The sequence below is a fragment of the Odontesthes bonariensis genome, chromosome 12 (assembly GCF_027942865.1).
Source record: "Odontesthes bonariensis isolate fOdoBon6 chromosome 12, fOdoBon6.hap1, whole genome shotgun sequence".
In the NCBI taxonomy this organism is placed as follows: Eukaryota; Metazoa; Chordata; class Actinopteri; order Atheriniformes; family Atherinopsidae; genus Odontesthes; species Odontesthes bonariensis.
Window position 1 is genome coordinate 14,894,905 of NC_134517.1, and position 12,844 is coordinate 14,907,748.

General features: G+C 39.0%; 1 long non-coding RNA gene across 1 annotated transcript; it reads right to left on the reverse strand.

Annotated features, from left to right (window-relative positions):
- Window positions 1–73: 73 nt before the first annotated feature.
- On the reverse strand, window positions 74–5,165 carry LOC142396114 (uncharacterized). The gene is made up of 5 exons (XR_012772510.1): window positions 4,764–5,165; window positions 2,619–2,721; window positions 2,350–2,430; window positions 615–791; window positions 74–496 (listed from the first exon to the last, which is right to left on the reverse strand). It is a non-coding gene; the product is annotated as an uncharacterized LOC142396114 (long non-coding RNA).
- Between the last annotated feature and the right edge of the window lie 7,679 nt (window positions 5,166–12,844).

A 12,844-nucleotide genomic window follows, 5' to 3' on the forward strand; every position in this document is an offset into this window, starting at 1 on the left:
AGTCGTGTTTCGATTTTGAATGATGTCTAGCTTTCATAATTATGAAAACAATCACAATGCATTTTCATCCCTTTATTTGTTCTTTATCCGTTGTTATCAAAGGAACAAATCACAAGTGATAACAGAAGGAAAGGTAACTTTGCTGAAACAACGTGGTAATTCATCCTTCCTCTGTACTTGAGGTTTCTAGTTTGACAGTGCTTGTTGTATGAGGAGTGCTGGACATTGTGGATGTCTCAGGACTGCAGGACTGTTGAGCAGAAGGAGTTGCTGTATTTTGACTGTTGACAGATGAAGCAGAATTCTCAGCTGAGATGGATTCCTTTGGTTTAGGTACAAGCTGTGCAGCTGACTCATTGTGTGTCATTGTTTCTTTTCCGGTTTCATCTCTTCTGTCATTTGTCCCGCTGCTCGCAGACCTGTTTGTGGTTACGCCAGGACTTAGTTTTTGTTTTTTATCACTACCTCCGCTGATCTTGCTGGGTTTGTCTCGTCCCTGGTAGTGACACATAGAATTGAGTATTTGGATTGTTAAATAATAATATGCATCAGAAAGATACAATACAATTCAAACATAATGAAATATTCAAGTAAAAATAATAAAAGCATAACACCTTATGTTCTTTTACTTTCCCCCGTGGATAACGTGCAATCCTGTCCATCACCTCAACAGTTTTGGCCCAGTCTTCCTGCCATCTTCTTAAATTATAATAATTATTGCAGTGGTGCAGATGAAATAGGGTTATTTCATTCTCCTTTTTAATAAGGAGCGCCTCATGTTGTCGTTTTTCCTTGGAAGACAAACATATTATCAAAAGCGGTCTCAGCATTTTGTTTAATTCCATTTCAGCCTCTATTATCTGCAATCTCATTGTTTCAGTCACCACCTAAAACTTGTGACCATAAGCAAGGATAGGTAGATAATGTAATGGGTAAATCATCAATTTTGACTTCTGGCTCAGTGTACTCTTGCCCATGACAGACTGTTACAGCAAGCGCATCACTACAGACATCACACTGATCACAATGCTCAGTTGTTCCCTCACTCATTAACAAGACCTTGTGATACTTAAAACTCCTCCACTTGAGCTCACAACCATCACAGAGAATGCATCTATCCCTTTGTAGCTGAGAACCGTGGAGGTAAACTTGGAGGTGTAAATTCTTATCGCTGAGCAGCAAAACTTTCCAGCTCGATGAAGCCAATTAGACTACGTTTGTCAAATGGCAGTGATGCAATTATCACTGCACTTGTAATTGAGTAATTGATGATTTAAAGAAGTTTTCCCCCTTCTTTAAAAATTTTGAAAAGTAAATGCAGTATTTGAAAATACAAAACATTTTTAAAGCTGCAGTCTGCAGGATTTGTTGTTGTCATACGTAAAGTCCTACTTTTTGGCATTTTAAGAGTTTACATGATCTATCAGAACGCTTGAAGTTGAAAACGGTGACCTCCGTAGTCGCAAAATGCAAGAAATGCTTATTTTTTAACCGAAAAATAAAAAGTTATTCAACTTCCTGTCCCGCCCCATCAAAACACATGAGAACTCGTGCACGTAGACGTGCACGCCAGATGCGCTTACACGACTCCTCATTCATCAACTCACCTGTCATTTGCGATCATGGAAGACACAGTAAGTAGACTAGCCCGTAATGAAGTTCAATAGTCTAGATAAATAAGCGTGGGGACGAGCCTACCTTGTATCGCGCGTGCACAATCGGTGATTGACAGGCAGCAGAGCCCAGCTCGTAACCTGATTGGTTACCTTTTACCGGTCCGGTCTGCAATTTTGTAAACAAACCTGCTGGCTTTGGAGGGACCTAGCGGGACATATAGGGGACCTAGAGAACTCTTTTTTTTTGTATTGGGGTATTTAATGTACTACTTTCAGAATCCCCGGACAGTTCCAGGCATTATGCTTGAAAAAGAGTTGCAGACTGCAGCTTTAATTCAATTTTTGAAAATTCAGTCCGTAAAGGATACAAACAGAATATGTGATAAACAGTCCATCCTGTTGAAGTACTGTAAGATCTGCTACTCTTATGAACATAACAGAAACTGTGTATGTTCGTACATATGTGTGGTGTTTTTTCCAGGATGGACTGTTTTCTCCAAGTCCACAAAGGTTGACAAGACTGGTTTGGCATATGGTGCCCATGTGCACTGAAAACTCTAGAAGAGGGCATGGAGTCGGTTGGGTGTTGGTTCATTAAAAGCTGAACTTTCCTCTTCAGCTCCTGGTCTAACGGCATTTGTGTTTAACAATACTGTGTTGTATGATGGAAACTGAAAATGATGTGTGTACTTTGGTGTTATTCTTTGTTATGATTTCCAATTCAAGGACTAACCTTTAGTTTCTGTGACCTGCTGTCCAGTGAACCAAAGGTACTGGGAGGAGACATGTCAGTTCCACCTTTAGCAAATTTCACCTTGGGAGAAAAAAAATGCACACACAGTTTTGTCCGAAGACGTGAACAATGATAGAACTAATTTCTGCCTAACAGGGTGGAGAGGGTTCATTTAAAAAGATTGTTGGTACAACAAAACATTTAGTGACAAATAAGTATGATAAAGTCATTACGCCACTAGAAAAGAACAAACACGTGTTTCTACTGACCTTCCTTCTGTGTAAACTATGTGAAGCCTTATCCCATTTCATCTGCAAATATTTGTTTGCACAGGGAAGCAGGGATTGATATGCCCGATGATGCATCAGGACCCTGTAAAGACAAAACGTCAAATAAAGCTGCAGAAGTACAAGCTTCTCACACATTGTAGGATGATTTAAGGGGTTATGCGCTCATGGTTGAGATTCAAGGAAGTTCCAACAGTCCATCTGAACTGCTGGCCTAATCACTATCCATGAAACCTGCTCACAACTTAGACTTTGTAAGTATTCATTTTTTTTCTTTGTTGTTGTTTTTTTTTTTTAGTCCAATCAGTTTCAAGGAACATCGTCAAACTCTGTCCTCTTGTTCAAATATGGTCACTTCTGACTTCATAAATAAATACAAGGCTGCTTCCAAATGCTGATCGCTAGGTTTCAAAATGTCAGTTTACAAACCAACTGGTGATTTCATAGTGACATACTTCCATTTATTAAATACAGTCTATTCTAGAACCTCAAACAAATATGTTTACATTCAAATAATCACTGGTTAATTTGACTTTCGACCTCCAACCAAAAAAAGAAAGAAATTGCAATTATAGTGCTATGGGTCGCTAACTTTCATCTGTATCTCAGAGGGTCTTCCACTCAGTCATAGCTTATTGAACCTGTTAAAAAAATATATTTATAATTATTTCTAGACTATCTGACTGCCAGACCACAGTATGTCAGGATGGGGAGATGTGTTTCTGGAACACTGGAATGCAGTACTGGGGCTCCGTAGGGTGCTGTTTTGGCTCCTTTTCTTCTGCCACATACAGAAGTATTCTGATGATACGGCTGTTGTGGCATGTGTGCGCGGTGGACAGGAGAAGGAGTACAGGGACCTTGTGGAGTCCTTCAATGGCTGGACCAAATAGAACTGTCTTCTCCTGAACACCACCAAGACCAAAGAGCTGGTGGTGGACTTCAGGAGATTTAAAACTGCATACCAGTCAGTCTGCATTGATGGAGGGGAGATAGAGACTGTTCAGACCTGCAAATACCTGGGGGTGGTGCTGGATAATAAACTGGAGTGGTCTGCCAAGAAGCAGTGTACAGGAGGGGCCAGAGCCGTCTCTTCTTCCTGAGACGGCTCAGGTCCTTCAATGTCTGCAGTGATATGATATGCATGTTTTATCACATTGTCACTGAGAGTGCACTGTTCTATGCTGTTGTCTGCTGGGGGAGTTGCACTACAGACAGAAACTGTAGGCGCCTGGACAAACTGGTGAAAAAGGCTGGTTCTGTTGTAGGCAGAAGGCTGGACCCTCTCAGTGCTGTGGTGGAGCAACAGAAGAGGAGGAAATTGTATTCTGTTTTGGAGAACAATAAACATCCTCACCACAGCATCCTGGCAGGACAGAGGAGCAGCTGCAGTGAGAATCTCATCTCAAAGGTTCAGGAGGCCCTTTGCCATAAGGCTTTTTAACAGTGACTGCTGACATGTTTTTCTCAAAATTATTTATTTATTTATGTATTATTTTATCATTATCATTATTATTGTTATTATTGTTCTAATATACAATCATTGTAAATATTTAAAAGAAAAAAAATTAACTACTTGACTAATTCTGAATTTCCCCCACTGGGGGATGAATAAAGTATTTTTCTATTCTATTCCATAAGAACATTTCTAAGTTTCCTTATTCGAAACTGTTGGGCTATTTTACCTTTTTGTCTAAAACAAAATATTACTTCCGGTAAATGTTGATTCTATTTCCTGTGACAGTGCGCCTGGTAACGGTACCCCAGTTTTCCGCCATCTTGTCTGCAGCCAAACAGGTACCTAACAGTGGTTCGCGGTTTGGATAACGGAGGCAGGGATCTAAACGACAACAACTTGACTGGTGGGCAAAAAGTTCTGTGTTTTTATTGGAAAAACAACGCGCTATAGTTCAGATATTTGTAATGAAGAAGGGTTGAGCTGTCCCAGTAACATTAGTGCTATTGACCCAGAGACATGAAAATGGCAAGGAACATGACAAACAAGTGCCACAAAGGTTTAAAAACGTGATAAAAATGTTACAGGCACACATATGTAGCACGTATACACACACATACACACACACACACACACACACAAACAAATGTATGCTTGGTCATTTAACTCACCCCGGAGTCTCCAGATGTCTTGGGAGTGTTGACAACAGTCTTTTCAAGACTGTGTACCCACCGGTTGACCTGAGACGGGATATTGAAATCTGTTTTCTATCATGGTTGCCATGGCGCCAGCTTGAGAGAACGGAGATGAATTGTTTTCAAACGACGCGCTTGTTTAATAAGTTACACACAGAGAAACACACAGAGGCATGTGAAGATGGACTAACTAGTGAGGAGACCGTGGAGCGAGCGACAGTTAAAATGAGCTGCCGCGTGGGGACATCGTTTCACGCAGTTCAAAGCGGAAAATGAACTGAAGTCGACCACATACCGACTGCCCTTAATGAGTGAGAAACTGTTGTCCCACTTGCTGCATACAGACCTCAATAACAGTATACACTCCACAAGCACTGCTACAGCTTTTAGCTGATGCCTGACGATGATTAAAAAAGGTTTGGGAAAAAAGAAGAGATCGTGGAAGTTGATTTATGTTCTAAGACCCTTTCATACTATGCTGTGAGAATCATATCAAATATTTGATGAATGAATCCCATTTAGGTGCTATGACTTCATGAATGAACATCTATATTACAACACTTCCCCCTACTGCCTGGAGTTCTCTACAACCTGGAAGTGTCACTACCATTAATAAATCATATTGTATACCAGAATAAGCCATAACACATTAAACTGTAAAAAAAAATGATTACCACCCTTTCTCCTGCACTATTTTTACATTTTTGTGTTTTGTGGCTTATCCTGTCTCTGACATGCACACCCCACGAATGCAAAGCTTGTGCAACTATCCACGAAGAATTCATAAAATAGAAGAAACATCTAAATGAATAATTCCACGTATGTTACACCACAACTCGGTTATCTAAGATTTTAGGAGTTCTGAAGCCTCCGTGGCTGAGGGCGAAGCCTTATTTCTGACATCTCCCCACAGATGCACTCAGTTGCGAATTAATCACCCATCCCTCCTAGCACAGTCATGCCTTAATGCAGAGGCATTCTCATGAATGAATTATATGCAATAAAACATTTCTGGTCCCATTTGTTATTTTGTTGTATAAGAGGAAGTTTGTTGATGGGATGGATGTGAAATGCTGTGAGGAATAAAACAGTGCCTCTGGATAATTCTTTTCCTAACTGTCCTGTGTCAGTTACTTGGACAAACTTTCATTTGATTTCAGCTTCATCTCAACCTGAAGTGAATATCTGTGTCTGTGAGTGTGACCCGAATGAACAGTTTGGCTGCATAAGACCATATAAAGTGTAGCTATATATTGTTAGGTTTCCCTGGCAAGAGATGTAAAACCATCCGTCCTAACGTAGACAGCTTTGGTCAACATAGAGTGTTTAGTTTTGCAGAAGAGCCTCGCATACAATTGGAGAACAGTGATTTCAAACATAAAAACAAATGTTGAATGCACAGAACCTTGTGTCCAGTCTCCAAGGGGCCTGACTACGACGTGGTTTTCTCACACAAAAAAATAAGGTTGCTCTCTCATGCTCTCTCAGTGGTGCTTTCAGAACACTTGGCATAAACTCTTTATGGAGTAGTTTTAGAATATTCGTGATAAATCAGTTTTCATATGGACTTCAAAGATTTTTTTCCCAATGATCAGTGTCACAAATCATAATTTACATCCATTTTTACTGCATGAGCTCAAAGGGAAATGCACGGAAAGGTGACATACTTCTTATAAGCACTGCAAGTTCCTCATTAATTAAGAAGGGTGACGATGGTGCATTTAATGAGGCTTGTTTTCATCTCCTGTTTTAAACGGCAGGGGATGATACCAGTTCCAGGAAGTCTCAGTGGTGGATCTTCCATTGCACCGTTGTGGGAAAAGGTGCAGAGCAAGACGGTCCCTTTGGGACCGATGAAGTACTGTAAGATCTGCTACTCGTATGAACATAACAGAAACTGTGTATGTTCGTACATAGGTGTGGTGTTTTTCCCAGGATGTGCAGTTGTTATGTAATGTGTACAGCACAATCACCATGAAAGAAACAGGATCAAAAAAACGACTGTGTTTGTACATTAAGTTTGCTTAAATAAGTTTAAATATTTCATTCCTTTGCATTTATGAGCTATCCAATTTAATAATTTAAAATTTATCACATTCATTGTTGTTTTAAAATTGTGTTATCCAAATGAAAAGAATATCTTCCTCGTCAGCCACCTGTCTCTGCTGATTGAGACAAATACTATGAGTTCCCACTTAGGTCATATTCCTTTTATTTTCTTGTCTACACCTGTGGCCTGAGCCTTAGTAAGATAAGCAGGAAGAGGGTGTGAATCTCCCCAAGGTCAAGTTTTAATCCGTGTTGATGGTTGTGACTATAGTAACAGGTCCCAGTGGAAGACCCTGTTTAGAGGTGGCTGCATCATATTGGCTGCTTGTTAAGAGACACCCGCAATGAAGGACTTCTGTTATCAAAAATGTACACTGTTTTCTCCAATTCACAGTAGTCATCATTCCAGCCAAAGTCATTTTTGTCACCTTCTTACATCAATAATTATCTAGTTATTGTGCTCAAATGCATCATGTTTCTCTTCATCCGTTCACCTTTAAAAGCTCTTTTGTCCACACACAGTGATCCCCTGTCAGATTAGTGTTGAACAGCCTTTACCAACACTACCCTGACTTTTTTTTAAATAGAAAGAGGCTTTAGAGACACCTCTAGGTACACTGCTAACTTCTTTAGGAGTTGCATTGTAGTAAATAAGAGGGATTGTCGCCGAGTCGATGTGGAGATGAATGATGAAGAACTCTGCTGACACGGACTTAATCGAACATAGAAACCTTTATTGCATTCGTCAGGTCCGTCTCAAATTTACAGAAAAGATGCATCAAGTCTGGAGAGAGTAGCCCAATTGTTCGAATGAAATCTCTCTGTCTTTCAGAGTGTGAAACTCCTTTTTATGGGTGTTAATTTATCCCTATATGGTGGAGATGCTCCAGGTCTCTCCTTCTCCAGGCATATAGCCAAGAGACAATGTATATGGACTTCACACCTTTGGAATGTATTTTCCTCCGAATCTCCTTATTTGACTATATGCTACCTCTGGTTGGAACACATGCACTCAGTGGCCTTCATCAGTGACGTGTTTAGAGCATATGTACTCAGTGAACTTAGAGATGGTCCTTTTCAACTGTTTCTCTTGAGTATTTTTTGAAGATTTTGATAAAATCAGAAAATGCAGCATATGGTGTTGACAATGCATGTTTGAGATGTTAAAAGTCATAGCTGTACTTACTCCCTTTTCTGCACTTTATCTGAGAAAAATCTCAAAATAAAACCAGTCCCCATGCAACCCCCCCTTCCAAAGCTTAACACACAAAATCTAAAAAAGCCTGCTCGCTTGATGTATAGAAAGCTGTTTTAAAGTCAACACAATTTCCTGCTAATGGATGGTAGACTAGGTAAGGCACTGCACTCTCAGTTGTGCCGCTCCATTAAAGCTGCTGAGCTACACAGGGACAGTTGCTTTGACACAAAAATTGGCTTTCACCATCTGAAAGGGGGTCTTTTTCGTGATGGTTTTGATGCACACATGCTGCACTGAATGCAGGAAGTTTCCCCCACTTTAATACACAATACCATACAAGCCAATATTCTACCAAGATCTGTACTATGAAGGGTATAAATAATGAAAGCTGCAGTCTTTACAGGTTAAAAACGACCCACAGCACTGTTACATAACACTGGAATGAGTTATGAGACTAAAGCTCGAGTAAAGTTGAGTACAGAATGATACCGGACCAACTGACTCCAGGATACCGAGACGAATGCAGAGCTATTATACTCAAATGTGTCATCTTGAATATAATCTCGTTTTTAATTTTGCCCCACAATTATACTATACTGTTTCTTGACGATTCAATCTCTTCTGATCATTTCAGCTCATTGCTTACTGGCTTGTAAGTTTGCTGAAAACAAATAAAAAAAGACAAATTAAAAAAAGAAAAAATAATTTAAATATTTCTTTCTGTCTCATTATTTCTGCTTATCTGACAAAAACAATTCACAATGGAACATGTAAAACATATCAAAAGTTAAAAGCCATACTTTTTTCGATTCTATCAAAAAAAAAAAAATCTTTAATTTGACGGCATAACACATCCCAAACAGGTTGTGACAGGAGCAACTAGTAGGATGAAAAAGTAAGTGGGACTAATAAGAAACAGCTGGAGGAATATGTTACAGCTAGTTAGATTAATTGACAGCAGGTCAGAAACATGATAAGTTCTAAATAAAAGGGCACTTTAGAATGGTAGAATATCTCAAAGGTAAAGATGGGCAGAGGTCTAACAACCTGAAAAAACTGAACCTACAATTTGTGAAGCAATTTCAGATTACTGTTCCTCAACAAAAAATTGTGCAATCTGAATATTCCGTCATCGTTAGCGCATGACATCATTGAAAGATTTAATTCAGTTAAATTCAGGTCAGTTTTATTTATGTAGCACCAAATCACAACATGTGTCGCCTCAAAACACTTCAAAGATACGGTCCAATTCAAGCAAATTCTAATCCAATTAATTTATGATGGGATCGTAATCCAATTGAATGCAATTAATAAAGTTCCAAATTAGTCCAGTTCATACAGAGCACACAAAAAGTAAAAAGTCCCACTTTCAATATGTTATATGTATTATTATGAATAAAAGATTAGTTTATAGTATATGCAACCTTTTCATATGTGGGGTTATACTTGTTTCATCCAGTTGTGTATCTTGTATACCCCAAATTACTTAGATCAATTTTGTCCACGCTTCAAATACAGATATTCTCCACGTGAAAAGTGAATAATGTTAGGCACCAATTGGAGCATATAATTTTGGATGTGTGCAATGTCAACCTTAATTTATTTCTAAGACAGAAAAGATTCTGACTCTAAAAGCTTTGGTTAAATGTGTTTTGAGTCTGACTTTGCAGTTGAAGGGCCAAATTAGATACTCTACCTGTATTTCCCTCCTGTGTTGTGTTCAGGTTCTCCTGCAAGGTTCATCAAAGGTTTGTTGCTTTATTACAGAATGTGGTTGAGAGGGTGTTGTGTCTGCATTTGCAGTGAATCCATTACCGTGAAAGCATAATAAAGACATACATTCTCTTCAGTATGAATACATATTGATTAGAAAGAAAAATCAAATAGTTTTAGTCATAGAGTATGGCAGGTCAAATTTTTTAAATGAATCAGTTAGTCATTATTTAGGTATTTTATTAGGATACAACATCCAGCTGACGCAGGACAACCTGATCATATCACTTCTGTCGTCCACCTGCTTGTTGCATTTTATTGTGGTAAAAGTACTACAAGAACATTTCTGGCACTGGCAATTACAGTCACTTTTGAAACCTGTACTGGAACAGGAAGAGATTTAAGCAGAACAGAATGGTTAACTATACTAAATAGCAGATCAGTGGTTAAAGGGGGAATGAAATAGCTGAAATATCGATTATTTTGTCGATTACCGCAGGAACCAATCGATCGCATGACTGCACATGTATGTTGGAGTAAAGTTTGACTTCGCCGGCATGACTGCACAGTATCCACATTGTTACAGCCATATAGAGTATTGCAATGCAGTACAGGAGAACTCAGAGAGACTAATTATAGAAAGTGTGTTAATGTTCAGAAAGCTAATATGTTGATAATGCCAATTCTTACCGAACAGGAAAGTCCCAGAGAGATGATTACAAAAGGGCAGGATTGAAGTGTACACTTTATTTTAGGTCATGCGCATCACTGAAACCTGAGTGTGGATAAAACATCTCTTCTGGATAAAGTTTAAACGAGGGAGTGGGGAGAAAGGCTATAAAGAAGGCAGTGTGACGATCAAACAATGCCTGGCATGTGAGTGACCACTTCGGCATTCTGCTCTCGTATCACTGCTCCATTTGACCCTTCCTTATGCTTTAGGTGACCACTCAGTGTTGGCATGTCTCGTCTGACTCCAAAGAAAAACCGAGATCTGTCTTCATCTATATTTCAACCACATGCCTTAGTGACAGATCTTTCCAAATTTAGCCAATCCCTCAAGACAACACAGAAACCATGAAGCAATGAACTTGTCAGAGACACAGAGAAAAATGATGACAGCCAGATTAATTGAATATGTTAAATCTTGAATATTGGTTGAATGTCCAAGAGTTCCAATTTTTTTTTAATAACTAACATGATGTATATTAAACTCTTGTGAAAGTGCCCTCGAAAATTTGGAAGGAGGGTAGCATGGAAACAAGCACAAGATAAAACCTCCAAGGAGCAGAGAGAACGGTTATTGTAATGATGATATTTCCACCTGATAAAGTTGTATTATTAAATCTCAAAAAGATTAAATGTTAAGCATGTTATTATCCATGTTCTTTCTGTCCTTCAAGACAGTTGCCAAGTTTTTGTGTTTTTTTTTGCTGTCACACTTTTTAAAGACTGCATGTCTTCAAATTGTAGAGCAGGAGGCTGTCATTGAAATGAGAAATTATATAGTATAAAAACACAGTCCTTGGAGCATCATTATACAGTTATGACACTGTGTCCTTGTGGACAGAATTGCCTGTATAACTGGAACTTTTTACTCACAGAATGTGGGCTGGCTTGCCTATGAAGTGAATTCTCAATGGACCATGAGTACTACTGCCCCTATCACTCTGCAGTAATGAATACTCTTGGTAGCAATGGATTTTAAAGAGAAGCAGGTTATTATCTGTGTGGGATTCTTCAATTTGTTCTATTGGTGTTTTGCCCTGTTAGTCACACTGTGGGTGCACTTGAGCGGTTCTAGAGATGTCTAAATATTACATATAGTTCAGCATTTAAGCCACCCGTATCAGTGAGATAGAACTGATGGTTTAGTAGGCTCATATTCCTTATCTCATGTGCTGCATGCTTATGAAGCACACTAATTCTGATAATCAGATATGTGCAGAGCTGCTTGTTCCCAGGATGTTGCCAAATATGGTTCAGTTTAGCTGTTTGAACTCAGTGAAGCATGTAGAATAGTTCTGGGCCCCTTAGCTCTGAATGTCAGCAGCTGTGTTGTGCCCAACTTATTGCAAGGAATTCAGCGGGCAAATAGAATGAGCACAAATTTGCAACAATGCGTTCACGATAAGAGTTGGTGTGTGCCTCTGTGTGTTTGTGTGTTTAAATGAAGTCTTTGGCCGTTACTTGTCTTGCAGCAGCTGTTCGTTTTCTCATGAACACTTTCTCCGAGCTGTACCAAACACAGCTCATCTTCCTTCTCTGGCTGGAAGGCATCTGGGTTTCTGCTCTGTTTCTGGATGTATAAGGTTCCAGTCTGGTATTTCCTGAAAGCAGAGGCCATGACTTTAGAAAGCAAAAGTTTCTAAATGAAATTGCACTGCATCCACAAATGCAAATTAAACCTGAAGTTAAAAATAAACTAAATGAATTGATAAATAAATCATACAAACAAGATTGGAAAAAATGCAGCAGCCCCTTTTCGGCCCCAAACTCAGAGGAGATCAACTAGGACTAATTCATTTTTCAAATGCATGGTAAAATATAGGTCCAATCAAAAGCGAACAAAACTGAGCTTACGCATCTAGATAATGTGGTTGTATCTCTCTGGCATGTATATGCTCAACTAGACTCAAATGGGCCAATGCACCTTGATTTTCTTTTGTCAACCAAAACATACCAGCAATTGTGATGAAAATTAAGAATATGTGTAAATTAGCGGTCAACTTGAAACAATTTCAGACTGTAACTCTGCTCCCGATTTTATAACCAAAGCATGATCTGACAAAATTTAAAACTTCAAAGTCTTCAAAGTCTGTGCAGTGAATTGGGCAACACTTACAGGTAGGATGATCTCCAACAGTGGTCCGATTAAATAGCCAAGTGGAGCTGTAACTGAAGCTCAGTTCAACAGTGCATGCAATCGTGCTTTGTTGTTGTTGATAGTCAAGGTGATGCAACCAAGTGGTAAACACTATTTTTCATAACATAAAATGAAATATATGAGCAAAGAATTTCTAAAAAGCTCTAAAAATGTCTCACTTGTTTTTAACCTGTTTTAAAACCCAAGATTTCCGTAGCATTCCTACTATTT